This window comes from Pseudophryne corroboree, chromosome 1, assembly GCF_028390025.1.
Source record: "Pseudophryne corroboree isolate aPseCor3 chromosome 1, aPseCor3.hap2, whole genome shotgun sequence".
Lineage (NCBI taxonomy): Eukaryota > Metazoa > Chordata > Amphibia > Anura > Myobatrachidae > Pseudophryne > Pseudophryne corroboree.
In genome coordinates, this window is record NC_086444.1 from 1,081,688,103 (window position 1) to 1,081,703,356 (window position 15,254).

Here is a 15,254-nt window from a genome sequence, read left to right on the forward strand (position 1 = left end):
CTGATGAGGACCTAGCGTTTGCTCAGTCGGTGCTGCAGAGTCGTCCGCACTCTCCTGCCCGATTGGATGCTTTGGTATAAACCCCATGGTCCTTACGGAGTCCCCAGCATCCTCTAGGACGTAAGAGAAAATAAGATTTTAAACCTACCGGTAAAGCTATTTTCCTAGTCCGTAGAGGATGCTGGGCGCCCGTCCCAGTGTGGAAACTCTGCAAGACTTGTATATAGTTGTTGCTTACATAAGGGTTATGTTACAGTTGACATCGGTCTTGGACCGTTACTGTTGTTTTGTTCATACTGTTAACTGGTTATGTATGTTCCAGGTTACACAGTATGATTGGTGTGGGCTGGTATGAATCTTGCCCTTGGATTGCTAAATCCTGCCTTGTATTGTCCATCTCCTCTGGGCACAGTTCTCTAACTGAGGTCTGGAGGAGGGGCATAGAGGGAGGAGCCAGTGCACACCCATAGTCAAAGTTCTTTTTAGGTGCCCTATCTCCTGCGGAGCCCGTCTATACCCCATGGTCCTTACGGAGTCCCCAGCATCCTCTACGGACTAGGAGAAACAGATTTACCGGTAGGTTTAAAATCTTATTTTTTTTCACAAAGTACAAGGTAAGCTTTAAATAGTTATCATTATCTGGCTTAGAATTCTCTAGCTTTCTATGCAAGGGCAGATGAATAGCTTGTCTGACTGCAATGCCACAGGCAATGGGTTTGAATCCCAGGTATGTCAGCATCTTGAAATTTAATAAATGACAGTGTGACGGAATAACAAAGAACTCTCAAGTTGAGTTCATGAATGTTGTATAGGTATTAGCGACAGAAGGGGTCAGGGTAGGAGACAGAGGTGGTCAGGAGATGCTGGGCTTCTAAAAGGGGGGAAACTGCAAAGAAAAGTAATTAAAACAGATAATCGACAAGTGCTGCCAACAGCACCCCCTACCATTCAGTGCTATGTGCAGTGCCCCCTCCGCACACACCTAGTTACGGCCCTGGTATATACTATAAGAAATTATTGTATGTTCATCACCACAAGTATATCTGGTCCTGTGACTGGAATATTTCTTGGCAGCAGAACTAGAAATAAAGTGTTAGTTCTGGAGTTACTGGTATGACATTAAGACAGGTAATGAGAATACAGGTATCTTGGAACATCTTTATGCAGAAAAGAGAAGTCATTATGCAAGTTGTCACGTTAACCCCAGCTTGGACTCAAAAGCAAACATCCCAACTTTCTGGAAGAGGAGCTCAGGACTGTGCCCGGAAAAAGGGGTGGGGGGTGGGGTTTGTCCTTACAACAAGGGGCATGGCCTCGCAGGAAATGCTGCACCCGCAAGCCATGCCCTCCATTTTCGTCATGCTGGCAGCATGAACAGCACTACTGGTGCTATTGGGTATGCCCCCATTCCCTAATAAGTGAATTGACTCTGCATGCATGCTTCTATTCACTGCAGAGAAGCAGGTAAGAGGGACCTCCCAACCCACCTACCACTGCAGGACACTGCAGCCCACAGGTAGGACAGGGCCCGAAAAGTAGGAATGTCCTGCCGAAATTAGGATGTTTAGGGGGTATGCCAAATGTAATGGAGGAAATAGGTGTAGAAATATCTTCTGGTGGAAAAAGCAGGCTTTAGGTGGAATCAAAATGATGTTGGTAAGCACGACACATGTTATAAAGGTGTTAATGATATGGCAAAACCTGCAGGGAGTGAATATGATTTGACAATGGCTTGGAGAAATGGTCACCTTTATAAGCTGCCTGTCACTTCATATTTTACATGTATTTTGGATGCTCCCAGTACTCAAAGTGATGAAACCATACTGCCATAATTGAGAGAGAGACACTGAATGTGGAATTGACAGTCATAAGAAACATAAGAAGTTCAGTAACTGGCAGAAACAGCCTATGGCAGGGCTGGCCAGACTTTTGGTGATTTACTGTAAAGGTTTAAAGTCTTTTGTGAGCTACTACGCAGGGAATGCAAGCAGGAGCGCAGCCCCATGGCAACGAGCGTGGGGACTGTTCCACAAAGGCCCTCATTCCGAGTTGTTCGCTCGCTAGCTGCTTTTAGCAGCAGTGCAAACGCTAAGCCGCCGTCCTCTGGGAGTGTATCTGAGCTTAGCAGAAGTGCGAACGAAAGGTTAGTAGAACTGCTCGAAAAAAATGTCATGCCGTTTCTGAGTAGCTCCAGACCTACTCCTACCTTGCGATCACTGCATACAGTTTAGTTCCTGTTTTGACGTCACAGACACGCCCTGTGTTCGGCCAGCCACTCCTCCATTTCCCCAGGCACGCCTGCATTATCTTCTGACACGCCTGCGTTTTTTAGCACACTCCCGGAAAAAGGTCTGTTACCTCCCAGAAACTCCCCTTTCCTGTCAATCACTCACTGAAATTAGTCGCTCGACCTTGAGTAAAACTGCATAGTTTTGTGTGAAAGTACTTCGCGCGTGCGCACGGCAGCCCATACGCATGCGCAGAAATGCCAATTTTTAGCCTGATCGCTGTGCTGCAAACGAAAGCAGCTAGCGATCAACTCGGAATGACCCCCAAAATTGGGGAGGTTGGGAGGTATGATTTTTAGGGCTCTAAGCAAATGAAACATGAACTAAGAAAAAATTGGATTTTGGTACTTACCAGGTAAATCCTTTTTCTTTAATCCATAGGGGACACTGGAGTACTCTTGGGATATGGACGGTGCGTAGCAGGGAAGGCACATTTAAATATTTAAATGAGCAACCCTCCTCTTCCTTCCTCCATACTCCCAGGATCCTCAGTGTTTTTTTACTGAGCCGAATAGGAGCGACAGAGAAGTGAACAATGGAGAATTACATATAACATTATAAAATAACGAACAACAATAAAGTTGACACATAACGTTACTGACAACTAAACAGTTGACACCATAACCGATAGAACTTGAAACTTTGAACCAGTCGGTGAGAATGTGTTACCATAAGATCTCCTGAACTTACCACAAACCAGGTAAAACTGCTCTGGGTGGGCGTCCAGTGCCCCTTATGGATTCAAAGAAAAGGATTTACCTAGTAAGTACCAAAATCCTATTTTCTTTTTCATCCACTAGGGGTCACTGGAGTACTCTTGGGACGTACCAAAGCTTCCCCCGTGGGCGGGAGAGCTGTTTTGCACCTGTAACCCTAGGCGGCCAAAGCTAGAAGCTGATGCCGCAAATGTATCCAACATGTAAAAGCGCACAAACGTGTGCACTGATGACCATGTAGCCGCACGGAAAAGCTGCGTCGTAGAAGCCCCACGACCAGCTGCCCATGAAGTTCCCACAGAACGTGTGTAATGAGCTGTTACTAATGTAGGCGGCTGTAACCTAGCATGAAGGTAAGCCTGACGTATGGTCAGTTTAATCCATCTGAATAAGGTCTGCTTAGAAGCTGGCCAACCCATATTGGCAGTATCATAGAGAACCAACAACGTGTCCGTCTTACGAACTGTAGACGTTCGGGATACATAAATGCGTAATGCGCGTACCACATCCAAAGATACAGACTTTCCTGTTAACACAGGAACTACTATTGGTTGACTGATGTGAAAAAGATGACACTACCATTGGCAAGAAAGCGGGATTCGTCCGAAGTTCCGCTCTGTCATCATGAAACACCAAATACGGTGGCTTGCATGACAAGGCACCCCAAATCTGAAACACGCCCTGCCAAAGCTAAGGCTAGAAGAAAAATAGTTTCCCCAGTGAGAAACTTAATATCCACTTGTTGAAAGGGTTCAAATATGAAGACTGTAAGAAATCTAAAACCAGAATCAAGTTCATGGCGCTGTAGGTGGAATGAATGGAGGCTGTACTCTGAGGACACCTTGCAGAAAAGTGTGTACAGAGGGCAATAGAGCCCAAACGTCTTTGAAAGTAAGTTGACAAAGCAGATACCTGCACCTTTAGTGTAGATAAACGCAGTCCTCCATCTAACCCCGTCTGTAGAAATAACAAAAGACGGAATAACTTGAAAGATGATGTCTGAAACTTCCGAGCTTCACACCAACCTATATAGGCACGCTAAATTCTGTAATAATGAGCTGCCGTAACTGGCTTCCTAGCACGTAACATGGTTGGTATAACCGATTCTGGAATGCCGTCCCTTCTTAAGAGGGCGGCTCAACAGCCACCCCATCAAACGCCGCTGCGCTAAATCGGGTTAAAGGAACGGACCCTGTTGTAACAGGTCTGGACGTAGTAGGAGCAGCAAGTATCGTCTGCGAATAGTCCGCGGAGATCCGAGAACCAAGCTCTCCGAGACCAATGAGGCGCTACTAGTATGACTGTGGCGGCCTCTCTTCTGATCAGTTTCAGCAACCGAGGGAAAATAGATACACGAGGCTGTACGGCCACGAGATTGTGAGAGCATCCGCCGCCCCTGCCGTTGGATATCGCGTTCTGGACACATACTGGGGCGTTTGGTGATTGTGGCGAGATGCCATCAGGTCCACTTGAGGGTAACCCCCCCCTCTGGACCAGCATGTGAAACACTTCTGGATTTAATGCCCATTCTCCCGGATGAAAATCCCCACGGCTGAGATAATCTGCCTTCCAGTTGTCCACTCCCGGAATGTACACTGCCGACAATATCACTTGGTGATGCTCGGCCCAATTGAGGATTCGAGCTACTTCCCGCATTGCCATGCGGCTTCTCGTTCCTCCTTGTTTGTTGATGTACGCGACCGCCGTCGCGTTGACTGACTACACCTAGACAGTCTGAGACCGAAGCATATGTACTGCTTGCCGTAGCGCATTGTAAATTGCCCGGAGTTCCAGGACATTTATAGACAGCAATCTTTCGTGATCCGCCCAGAGACCCTGGAGCTGACAATTTTGAACTACAGCTCCCCAACCTCTGAGGCTCGCGTCCGTCGATAGAATTATCCAATTCCAGGCGCCCAACCGTTTCCCTGCGGTTAGATTGTGTACCTTGAGCCACCAGAATAGAGATACCCTGGTCCGTGGCGACAACCTCACCCTGTGGTGAGTCTGCAGATGCGAGCCCGACCACTGTGCGAGCACATCCAGTTGAAAAGGACGTGAGTGAAATCTTCCGAACTGAAGCGATTCGAAAGCCGTCACTATTGTGCCTAACAGACGAATGCACAAAAGTACCAAGACTGTGCGTGGTACCAGATGACGAAAACTCTGTACTTTCTGTTCTGGTAGATAATTTCCTTGATCTACCCTATCGAGAATCATTCCTAGGAATTGAAGTCGTCGAGAAGAATTTAGATGGGATTTATTGAAGTTGACAATCCCACCGTGCTGAACTAGTACATTGTACGTTAGTAATGTATTTAGGAGTCTTTGTCGAACTGGAGCTGTGATGTAGAAGGTTATCTAAGCACAGAACCATTATCACCACCCGGGATCTGAGAATAACTTATCACAGACATCAGCCTTGTGACAACCCGAGGCACTGATGAGAAACCAAACAGGAGAGCTTGAATGGTGGACTGCCAACGTTTAAGTATGCCAGATGTAGTGGCAAAATTTTGAACGCGTAAGAACGCATCCTTGAGTTTTTAGGGAGAATATGATTTCAGTGGTTGTAAACCTGCAATCACTGATCGCATGAATTCCACTGATTGAGCCTCTTTCGTTTAATATGGAATATAACAGACGGCCGGCTGCGGTACTACAAACAAAATTGAAATAACCTTGAATCTAGGAGAGACTGAATAGCGGTCTATGGAGCTGCCCTTTGTGTCCTCTGACACAGGTTGGCTAGTTTTGGATCTAGCCTTGACAAACCACCGCAAAGGTGGTAGACAATGGAACTCTATGTGTGACTGAACACTAATTATGTTACCGCAGATCTGTGGATTTGAGTAATAATGTCGAATGAGACATCAGAAGAAATGCTCGCCCAAAAGAAGAAACAAGGCAATTAAAAACTTGCCATGCCATTGGCTTGACAGCAGCCGTTGTGTCCGAACGACAATTAATCCACCTTCTCGACCACGTGTAGTCGTGTCGTGTGTTGTAGGACCTACTGGAAAAGACTGAGGTTTAAAAGATTTGAACCCTGGTGCAGTTTTCCTTGTAAGAACTGGTGTGGCAATGGCTGTAAATAGACTCTCACGCCGGAGCGTGAAAACTTTAACTTCCTAATTTAGGAGTAAATAACACATTTTCGCGTAAGGCCACGCAAAGCGCCTGTCAACATCAAAGATTGATGGTGAACTAAGAGAACTAACATGGCTGACATCTATAGCAGACATGCGTAAATCCTCAGGCGATATACCAATGTGAGTAACAAGCCGTCGAAACTGTTCTGAGGCCAGAACTGGCTATTAACTACGTTATTTATGCGACTATAATGTCGGTAACCCAAACACCAACTACAGCATAGATATTGCCTTTAGCATAGCTTGAATGTCCACTCTGACTAGTCATTAAGTGTAGTTGTAGGTGGGACCTGGAAAGATTTGACACCCAGGAATGCTGTCCTAGACTCTGGTATAGTGAATGGTTTAATAATAGAATTAGAACAATGGACACACACACACACGCCCGCACAGGCGCACCCTTCCTTCTATCCTATAGAAACGCTTGCATTTGAAATAGGTTCCTTAGTGGCATTAAAACTCAGAACCTTGCGTCTGGTATTGAATCGTTTTGTACCACACAGCCGATGTTAGCATGCGCCCTCTGATGGGTACTATTTATTTATATTTATCATCAGTCATTCACACAGCGCACACACACTCCGCAGCGCTCCCACAGAGAACACATGACCCTCCAGAAGAGTATGTGACTTTGTTATAAACAGTTAGATGTAGATGTCCGATGCGGACTGGTATTCCCACTGTGCACGTGGATTCCCTTAGATATCTTAAGTAACGTGTACATAAACTATAAAAGTATTGCTGCATACCTTCTTTTGACAGAAAATTCCTAACACCACCCCTGCTTTCTAGTGGGGAAGTGTTGTAGGACCGCAGAAACATGTCCTGGATAAAGAAACAGGAAATTGAGTTAAAATGGTGTCCAGCCATGTGCGTAGTGCCATGTGCTTCCACAATATGTTATTTTTTTTTTTATATATATATATTTTTTTAACCCCAATCAGATGGGGCATGCAAAAAATTGAGATAAGACTCAGTTTTGCTCCTCTCCACGGAAAATAATCTTTAGTAAAAGGCGAAAGATTTGTTCGTTCTGAAGAGAAACTAGAGCATAAGAAAAAATAAACAATACAAATCAATTTCCATAATGTTAGTCACAACAGATCAGGTATACATTACATATTACCGCCTATATATGCAAGATATACATATGTAATATACTTCCTACGTATAAATGACATATTACAACATCTACATGCCATCTATACAGCTGTAATAAATCACCATGCATATATTAGATACTACAACATATGCATATTATCCATAACATATGCATGCAATCGGGACCTGGGCATATGAGATACTCTCCTGCTTACGAGACAGGTGCTTTAACCACTAAGCCACCACAACACATCGGGTATAATCATCCCCCCCCCTGTGTCCCGCGAATTCCCCTTGTGCAGCCATAGTGCTCTTCCCTTTCCCACTGACATAGTAGCGGAAGGGAGCCGGAGAGCAGCGGGGGATGGATGCAGAAGCCCAACGGCGGCAGCCTGTCTGTCTGCGGCTGGGCTGAATAGCAGGCAGCGGGAGCGCACTGTGATCAGTGCGCGACCGCTGAGCACAACGTGCGGCTTGACTGTATGTAGCGGCGGCCAGAGGGGAGCATGGAGCGGGCGGCCAGCGTGGTGTCCGTAGCGGCGGCCAGCGGGGAGCATGGAGCGGGCGGCCGGCGGCGGAAGACCACGCTCCCAGCACCTGCTGTGTGTCTGGGAGCGTGCAGTACTGGGGAGTGCACTAACCTTGCGGAAGCTGTAGAAGCTAACCGCCTCCTCCTTCATTTTGTGGCAGCAGCGCTGAAAGCGCCTGTTAGAAAAAATATGACTCTGAAATCTCCACCCAGCGTGTACATGTGGAGGAGATGGCCACTCAATCCCGGACCCTCACTTGTAAGTGGGGAAGGGACCGCATGCTGCCTGGCTGACACGGACGTGCTTTTCCTACAAGCGCCCACGTGTCAGCAGCGGCTGGAGGCAGTACAATCCCGGACCCACAAGGTATTGTGGGAAGGTATTGTCTGTAAAATCAAAATAAAAAATAAAAGTGTAAAAAGTGTAAAAAGTAAAATCAAAATTGAGCTTTCAGCTCATGATGTGCTTCCCTGAGGCACATAAAAAACACTGAGGATCCTGGGAGTATGGAGGAAGGAAGAGGAGGGTTGCTCATTTAAATATTTAAATGTGCCTTCCCTGCTACGCACCGTCCATATCCCAAGAGTACTCCAGTGACCCCTAGTGGATGAAAAAGAAAAAGTAAATGTTAACATACTATAACTAAAGGGCATTATGTACTAAACAACCCCAGGAAGAGGCACACTGGGGCAGATGTATTAACCATCATGCTCCACTACCAACCCATCCGCACTTCAAACTCATGTCCCAGTGGTTACTTACCCAAATGGTCATTCTCTTATTCTTCATTCTCTTATTCTTCATTCCACTGTGCCAATGAAGAAGAGAGATCCACGTGCCTCTTCAAACACACTTTTTCCCATAGCCAGATTAAGGGGGGGATGCAGGGCATACTGTACCCCAGACCCCTCTGTGTTACAGGCCCCCGGCCAGAGCACACTGACATCACTAGCTTTCCCTCTTAAGCAGCAGCAGAACCAGCAGCCAGAATTCGAGCACGACAATATGCAGTGCAGGCAGAGACATAGGAATATCATGTTTCATGAACTACCGACTGAGCTTTCTAACCAGAGGAGAGATAGGAGGGTGGAGGGATCTGTAAGTGACACAGGGATCCCAGCTTCTCCTCCTCCCCATCTGGGTGTCTGAGTCCTGTGTAAACTGTTATGAAACTAAACCATTTGGGTCTAGAGATAGAGACACACACAGAGTCCTCCCGAGTCCTGTCCCAGTGTGTAAGTAGTACAGAGGCTGCTGCTATTCTTGCATGTGACAAGATAAATTATTTTATTGTTCTATGTGTATTTTAGGTTAAGTTTTTTTTGTATCACCACAAGAAAAGTTTATAAGATAGTTGTCTTTCAATTAGGTGGAGCTATAAACTGTACCCAGGCATTATTAAACTATTAGTTAAAACTAATATACACCATTGGTTTAAATTTAATATACACAATCTATACCAACCATCATGACCCATTCCCAGAGGGACAAAATGCTCTCTACCTGGACTTCCTTCTTAATTTCTGATTGCAATCACCTGTGTTAAATGTACTTTTCTTATCAATAAATAGTTCAACACAGGTGACGCCAATCATACATTAAGTGGGAAGTCCAGGCAGAGGGCATTTTGTCCCTCCTGGAATGGGACATGTTGGGAGGTATGCACAATTGAATATACAGTACATCCCCCACCTTCCATCGGGGGCCCCCCTGTCTTAAGTGCCCCGGGCACCCCCAAGGCTTAATCCAGCCCTGCTCCTTCCCACGGGTTCCTGTTCACTTATGGTCTGTCACTTGTGGCCATGTTCCCCTTAACTACCTATCCTGTCAGCGCAATGGAGACTGTTACATGGGACAGTCTCAGCTTATAGGAATTAGGCTGACATACATGACAGCCGCAGACACATGACAGCTGTGGCTTCAGATAGCTGCAGCTTCAGCACAACTAGATAATAAGAATCAGTTTTATTCTTATTGGCTGGAAGCTGCAGACAGCCAATGTGATTATCGCTGCTCAGTGCCCTTGGGGGGCAAATAAAAGTGTTGGGGAGAGGATGCTAGCAATCTGGCCATTTGTCGTAAATACTGCAATGTCATTAGCAAAACAATTCAGCATTGCGTTGCTTATGCTACATACTCAAGTGCACCTCCAGCCTCTGCCTGTAACAATTACAGTCTCGCTCTATAATAGATCCTTGACACTGAGATGAGTAAAACGTTTGTAGCTGCTCTAGAATAGTGGGCTAAAGTACCTTTGTGTCACCCTATTTGCTGGATCAGTTGTCTGATGTTTGTCCTAAATAATAATGTATGAAGTTTATTTACAAGATGATAACAATGTTAATTATTCCAAAGGAGGCATTATTAGGAGTGGCAGGAGAACTTTCAGTTTATGAGTCTGGACTAGGATAAAAGATACAGATACAAAAAGATATAAAAGATACAGTAGGCTCTTACTAGTTTGAGGATGTCCCAGATGAGGTGTCTAGTCACATCATGGGTTTAAATTAACAAAATAGGAATCTAAAGCTCCTCTGGTTATGCTGGCCATACATTAGGACAACCTGCTGACAACCCAGATCCCCGGTGAACGATAGATTGTACAGTGCTTTTGCACCTTACGATCTATCATACGGTCTGCAATTGACCCCTACCGTGATTGACAGATCACATGTGTAGCACATATGATCAGTTGATGCAATGTGCAACCCGTAGGGATGCACATTGCATCGTAATCGCACGCAAAACATGCACAATGTGCATGCGATGGGTCGAATGATGCGTCAATATCATGTATTCGTACACGATATCGACCTAGTGTATGGTCAGCATTAGTATTAAGCCTCCAAAAGAGTCTACAGGGGGCTACTCACTGAGCGATCGCTGCTTAAAATCTAAGCAATCTGACTAGATTGCTTAGATTTTAAGCAGTGATCTTTCCATGTGTACCCCCACAGCGATAGCGATGCGCAGCGCCGCACATCGCTATCGCTGGTGCTAGATTGGCCTGCATGCAGGCTCAATCTTGCGGGTCGCTCACTTCACCCGCTGGGTGAAATGAGCGGCCCTCCGTCTCCCCCCGCACAGCTCAGCACACATCGTGCTGTGCTGAGCGGGGGGGGGGGGAGAGATGTGTGCTGAGCGGTTCGCTCAGCACACATATCTCCCCAAATTGGCCCGTGAGTATGGCCCTTACCTCTCACCTTGTCCCAGTCTTGAAAAGTAGCTCACCAAGTTAATGGTCAGAGCATGAAACAACCTCATAATTGGCATCTGATAGAGAACAAAAGAAGTCTGTAAGAAATGTCTGGGATAATGGGGAGATTTATCAAACCTTCTGAGGATAAATGGAGTTGTTGCCCATAGTAACTAGAGATGAGCGGGTTCGGTTCCTCGGAATCCGAACCCGCCCGAACTTCATGTTTTTTTTCACGGGTCCGAGCGACTCGGATCTTCCCGCCTTGCTCGGTTAACCCGAGCGCGCCCGAACGTCATCATGACGCTGTCGGATTCTCGCGAGACTCGGATTCTATATAAGGAGCCGCGCGTCGCCGCCATTTTCACACGTGCATTGAGATTGATAGGGAGAGGACGTGGCTGGCGTCCTCTCCATTTAGATTAGAAGAGAGAGAGTGAGATTGATTTGAGACAGAGACACTTGATTTACTGGAGCTTAGGAGTACTGTAGAGAGTGCAGAGTTTAGTAGTGACTGACCACAGTGACCACCAGACAGTGCAGTTTTATTTAATATAATCCGTTCTCTGCCTGAAAAAAACGATACACAGTGACTCAGTCACATACCATATCTGTGTGCACTGCTCAGCCCAGTGTGCTGCATCATCTATGTATATATCTGACTGTGCTCACACAGCTTATAATTGTGGGGGAGACTGGGGAGCAGTGCCAGTTATAGGTTATAGCAGGAGCCAGGAGTACATATTATATTAAAATTAAACAGTGCACACTTTTGCTGCAGGAGTGCCACTGCCAGTGTGACTGACCAGTGGCCTGACCACACTGACCACCAGTATAGTTAGTAGTATACTATATTGTGATTGCCTGAAAAAGTTAAACACTCGTCGTGTGACTTGTGTGGTGTTTTTTTTTTTATTCTATAAAAAACTCATTCTGCTGACAGACAGTGTCCAGCAGGTCCGTCATTATATAATATATACCTGTCCGGCTGCAGTAGTGATATATATATATTTTTTATATCATTATTTATCATCCAGTCGCAGCAGACACAGTACGGTAGTTCACGGCTGTAGCTACCTCTGTGTCGGCACTCGGCAGTCCATCCATAATTGTATACCACCTACCCGTGTTTTTTTTTCTTTCTTCTTTATACATACATACTACATCTCTTTATCAACCAGTCTATATTAGCAGCAGACACAGTACATTATGGTAGTCCACGGCTGTAGCTACCTCTGTGTCGGCACTCGGCAGTCCGTCCATAATTGTATACCACCTACCCGTGTTTTTTTTTCTTTCTTCTTTATACATACATCCTACATCTCTTTATCAACCAGTCTATATTAGCAGCAGACACAGTACAGTAGTCCACGGCTGTAGCTACCTCTGTGTCGGCACTCGGCAGTCCATCCATAATTGTATACCACCTACCCGTGGTTTTTTTTCTTTCTTCTTTATACATACATACATACTACATCTCTTTATCAACCAGTCTATATTAGCAGCAGACACAGTACAGTACGGTAGTCCACGGCTGTAGCTACCTCTGTGTCGGCACTCGGCAGTCCGTCCATAATTGTATACCACCTACCCGTGTTTTTCTTTTCTTTCTTCTTTATACATACATACTACATCTCTTTATCAACCAGTCTATATTAGCAGCAGACACAGTACAGTAGTCCACGGCTGTAGCTACCTCTGTGTCGGCACTCGGCAGTCCATCCATAATTGTATACCACCTACCCGTGGTTTTTTTTTCTTTCTTCTTTATACATACATACTACATCTCTTTATCAACCAGTCTATATTAGCAGCAGACACAGTACAGTACGGTAGTCCACAGCTGTAGCTACCTCTGTGTCGGCACTCGGCAGTCCGTCCATAATTGTATACCACCTACCCGTGGTTTTTTTTTCTTTCTTCTTTATACATACTACATCTCATTATCATCCAGTCTATATTAGCAGCAGACACAGTACAGTACGGTAGTCCACGGCTGTAGCTACCTCTGTGTCGGCACTCGGCAGTCCGTCCATAATTGTATACCACCTACCCGTGGTTTTTTTTTTCTTTCTTCTTTATACATACTACATCTCATTATCAACCAGTCTATATTAGCAGCAGACACAGTACGGTAGTCCACGGCTGTAGCTACCTCTGTGTCGGCACTCGGCAGTCCGTCCATAATTGTATACCACCTACCCGTGGTTTTTTTTTTCTTTCTTCTTTATACATACTACATCTCATTATCAACCAGTCTATATTAGCAGCAGACACAGTACGGTAGTCCACGGCTGTAGCTACCTCTGTGTCGGCACTCGGCAGTCCATCCATAATTGTATACCACCTACCCGTGGTTTTTTTTCTTTCTTCTTTATACATACATACTACATCTCATTATCATCCAGTCTATATTAGCAGCAGACACAGTACAGTACAATAGTCCACGGCTGTAGCTACCTCTGTGTCGGCACTCGGCAGTCCATCCATAATTGTATACTAGTATCCATCCATCTCCATTGTTTACCTGAGGTGCCTTTTAGTTGTGCCTATTAAAATATGGAGAACAAAAATGTTGAGGTTCCAAAATTAGGGAAAGATCAAGATCCACTTCCACCTCGTGCTGAAGCTGCTGCCACTAGTCATGGCCGAGACGATGAAATGCCAGCAACGTCGTCTGCCAAGGCTGATGCCCAATGTCATAGTACAGAGCATGTCAAATCCAAAACACCAAATATCAGTAAAAAAAGGACTCCAAAACCTAAAATAAAATTGTCGGAGGAGAAGCGTAAACTTGCCAATATGCCATTTACCACACGGAGTGGCAAGGAACGGCTGAGGCCCTGGCCTATGTTCATGGCTAGTGGTTCAGCTTCACATGAGGATGGAAGCACTCAGCCTCTCGCTAGAAAACTGAAAAGACTCAAGCTGGCAAAAGCACCGCAAAGAACTGTGCGTTCTTCGAAATCCCAAATCCACAAGGAGAGTCCAATTGTGTCGGTTGCGATGCCTGACCTTCCCAACACTGGACGTGAAGAGCATGCGCCTTCCACCATTTGCACGCCCCCTGCAAGTGCTGGAAGGAGCACCCGCAGTCCAGTTCCTGATAGTCAGATTGAAGATGTCAGTGTTGAAGTACACCAGGATGAGGAGGATATGGGTGTTGCTGGCGCTGGGGAGGAAATTGACCGGGAGGATTCTGATGGTGAGGTGGTTTGTTTAAGTCAGGCACCCGGGGAGACACCTGTTGTCCGTGGGAGGAATATGGCCGTTGACATGCCTGGTGAAAATACCAAAAAAATCAGCTCTTCGGTGTGGAAGTATTTCACCAGAAATGCGGACAACATTTGTCAAGCCGTGTGTTCCCTTTGTCAAGCTGTAATAAGTAGGGGTAAGGACGTTAACCACCTCGGAACATCCTCCCTTATACGTCACCTGCAGCGCATTCATAATAAGTCAGTGACAAGTTCAAAAACTTTGGGCGACAGCGGAAGCAGTCCACTGACCAGTAAATCCCTTCCTCTTGTAACCAAGCTCACGCAAACCACCCCACCAACTCCCTCAGTGTCAATTTCCTCCTTCCTCAGGAATGCCAATAGTCCTGCAGGCCATGTCACTGGCAATTCTGACGAGTCCTCTCCTGCCTGGGATTCCTCCGATGCATCCTTGCGTGTAACGCCTACTGCTGCTGGCGCTGCTGTTGTTGCTGCTGGGAGTCGATGGTCATCCCAGAGGGGAAGTCGTAAGCCCACTTGTACTACTTCCAGTAAGCAATTGACTGTCCAACAGTCCTTTGCGAGGAAGATGAAATATCACAGCAGTCATCCTGCTGCAAAGCGGATAACTGAGGCCTTGACAACTATGTTGGTGTTAGACGTGCGTCCGGTATCCGCCGTTAGTTCACAGGGAACTAGACAATTTATTGAGGCAGTGTGCCCCCGTTACCAAATACCATCTAGGTTCCACTTCTGTAGGCAGGCGATACCGAGAATGTACACGGACGTCAGAAAAAGACTCACCAGTGTCCTAAAAAATGCAGTTGTACCCAATGTCCACTTAACCACGGACATGTGGACAAGTGGAGCAGGGCAGGGTCAGGACTATATGACTGTGACAGCCCACTGGGTAGATGTATGGACTCCCGCCGCAAGAACAGCAGCGGCGGCACCAGTAGCAGCATCTCGCAAATGCCAACTCTTTCCTAGGCAGGCTACGCTTTGTATCACCGCTTTCCAGAATACGCACACAGCTAAAAACCTCTTACGGCAACT

At 46.0% G+C, this 15,254-nt stretch overlaps 1 non-coding gene across 1 annotated transcript; it reads right to left on the reverse strand.

The window, feature by feature from the left end:
* Positions 1-7,088: 7,088 nt before the first annotated feature.
* Positions 7,089-7,209, reverse strand: LOC134961443 (U5 spliceosomal RNA). Its single transcript, XR_010187909.1, has one exon. It is a non-coding gene; the product is annotated as a U5 spliceosomal RNA (small nuclear RNA).
* Between the last annotated feature and the right edge of the window lie 8,045 nt (positions 7,210-15,254).